Source organism: Myotis davidii, unplaced genomic scaffold, assembly GCF_000327345.1.
Source record: "Myotis davidii unplaced genomic scaffold, ASM32734v1 scaffold1298, whole genome shotgun sequence".
Lineage (NCBI taxonomy): Eukaryota > Metazoa > Chordata > Mammalia > Chiroptera > Vespertilionidae > Myotis > Myotis davidii.
The window spans coordinates 52,750-55,769 of record NW_006288972.1 but is presented as its reverse complement, the minus strand read 5'-3'; the positions used below and the strand labels follow the sequence as shown (position 1 = coordinate 55,769).

General features: G+C 45.1%; 1 pseudogene; it reads left to right on the top strand.

Moving 5' to 3' along the window:
• Nucleotides 1–947: 947 nt before the first annotated feature.
• On the top strand, nt 948–2,277 carry LOC107182710 (annotated as a pseudogene).
• Nucleotides 2,278–3,020: the final 743 nt, after the last annotated feature.

The following is a 3,020-nucleotide window of genomic DNA, read 5'->3' as shown; positions in this document are numbered from 1 at the left end:
CTGGAGAGGCATATAAAAGATATCCAGAACAATGACTTTTGTTTGTGTGTGAAGAAATGAGGTTGAACCTGCAAACTCAAGTAGCTCAGTGAACCAAAAGGAGCTAACACAAGAACCTATAAGCCCAGGCATATCGTAATTAAGCTGCTAAAGACTAAAGAAAAAATCTTGAAAACAGCTAAATAAAAATGACCCATTGCCCATGGAGAAGAGTGATCCAAATTAGAAACGCTATGGCAAAGGAAGCGGCAGAATGGTGTGCGTTTTTAGTTGTTAAGTATAGGCACCATGTTGTACAGCAACATTTCAGCATGACTAAAAAGGGAATACTAGCTCAGGGAGCGTTTTGAAGGTAATGATACTATTCTTCATCCTGATCATGGTGTTGGTTACATGACTCAATATATGTATTAAATCTGACAGAACTGTACACAGGAGAGGAAAATGTCAGTTTTACTATAATGATAATGTATACCAAGATAGTGATAAAGAGATGAATTTGGGGTTATTTTCCTATCTCTATGTCAGTATCTCAAACTCATCTCTAGGTTTTCATATTCATTTTCCCCATAGAAAACAGGAACCTGTGGCTTTAGCTGTATTTTCAAATAATCAAATAGATTTTGAATTTTAAAAAAATGGTAGAGTGGCGTGACATCTGATTTCCCACAGAAGAGAAAAGCAAAGACCCAGGACTCTGAGGCTGCTGGGAAAGAGGAGGGTCAGCCAGGGAGACAGAGCCCAGAGGGGCTCAGGGCAAGGGTTGTGAAGGGTCTGGCAGAGGGAATTGGGTCTCTAAGAGACTCAGATCCACCAGAAGCAATCAAAAGAGGAGATCGCCAGATTCTGACAGTAAAAGACCACTTCTGAGCAGCAGGGTAAACTGACTTGACATTCATTTATCTGAATGAAAAATGGAAAGAATTTACATCCAGTTGGGCCATAAAATGGCTGACTTAGGTAATCGTGGTTTTAACAATAAGTTTAAGGCCATGGAGGCTATCTTTTGGCACAAGGACTTAGTTTTAAAGAGAAGACTGAAGTTGAACCATTTGACCATATTAAAGGCTATAACCTAATGTGTGATCTTCTACACATCCAACCAGGACCAAACAATGGTACCCGTGGTAGTTTAAACCATTTTCTGAAGGTGCCTTTTCATGAACCATCCCATGCAGAAGTGTCCAAGTTTTCAGTTTGTGGCTTTACTGTTCCATCAGCCACACATACTCTAGATTGTTTATGCACTGAGCTACCAGAAAATTCTAATGTAAAACATGGGAATCAAATGCTAAATCTCCCTCATGATGAAATGACAGCGACAGAGAAACTAAACTTGCCATGTGGGAGGCCCAGGGTTCTGCAGAAGAACAAGGAACACTGTCTCCTTTATCACAGGGAATATGTCAGTGGAGTTGGAAAAGCTACCAAGATGCCCATGTGGAGCTCATATACAGTCCCCAAACCAGGAGATACTTCACCTCTTCCTCCCATTGTCCCAGACTGTCTGAGGGCTGATTCAGGGTTGCTCCTTCTGAGAGCAAATATATGGTGGAACACCAGAACGACTGGTCACTATGATGTGCACTGACCACCAGGGGGCAGATGCTCAAAGCAGGAGCTGCCCCCTGGTGGCCAGTGGGCTCCCACTTGGGAAGCATTACTTTGCCAGAAGCTGGGCTCATGCTTGGAGAGCACAGCGGCAGTGGAGGGAGCTTCTCCCACCTCCATGGCAGCACTAAGGATGTCCGACTGCCGGCTTAGGCCTGCTCCCCACAGGCCTGAGCCATCAGTCGGACATCCCCTGTGAGTTCCTGGACTGTGAGAGGGCACAGGCCAGTTTAAGGGACCCCGCCCCCCTCCCCCAGTGCATGAATTTTGTGCACCAGGCCTCTAGTTTGATTATAATTACAATGATCATTTTGATGACCCAAGGGAAATTACAGAATATGTAGTTAACAGCAGTGTTTCCATTCCAACACACTACTTTGTGGTGCTGACTAGGTTTGAAAATAAGACTACACCCCTGACACCTGAAATGACTGGATGTCCTATCCTTCATCATCCCTCACCAGCCTACCAATGTGGAGAGCTGTCCTGCACATACCAGTAAACCAGAAACTGTATGAATTGAAGAAAGATTGAAAGCCCATGTTGCCCAAGTCCACAATGTGGAACTTCTCACTGAGCTACACTTTTATTAAGAAAAAAGCACAGCCTATCTCTGAAAGTCTGCAACTAAAGACATATTTACCCACATTTGAAACCATTGTTTAACTAGATATATAAAACAATTTTGACAATATGTAAATGATTTTTCCTTTGAAGAATCATAAAATAAAGTTTTCTATTTTTCCTAAAAAAAAAAAAAAACTTAATGATTAACAAATTCAAAGACAGAATTGAAACAAGATTGAATTTTATTTCAAATGCCTGATGCCACATCTGAATTCCCACTTATAAGCCATCTAGATGTGAGCAACATCGCCACCTAGTGGCCACAGTTTTCTTCAGGAGAAACTAGAAAAAAATTAAATTTTTCACACAATTCTTTGAAAATTATTAATGCACTAGAGGCCCGGTGCACAAAAATTTGTGCACTCGGTGGGGAGGGGAGGTCCCTCAGCCCTGCCTGTGCCCTCTTGCAGTCTGGGACCCTCGGGAGATAACGACCCGCTGGCTTAGGCCTGCTCCAAGGTGGCAGAGGGCAGGCCCAATCCCTAGGTGCAGCCCCTGGTTGGGCTCAGAGCAGGGCTGATTGGGGAGTTGGGGCACCGCCCCCTGTCATTCACAGAGCAGGGCGGATCGGTTGGTTTCGATGCCACCCTCAGGCATGCTCAGGATAGGGCCAATTGGGGGGATGGGGCACTGCCCCCTGTCACACTCAAGGCAGGGTCAATGGGGAGGTTGCAGCACCACCCCCTGTCACGCACAGAGCAGGGTCAATCAGGGGGTTGGGGAGCTCCCCCCAGTCACGCACAGAGCAGGGCCAATCAGGGGGTTGAGGAGCTCCCCCGTGT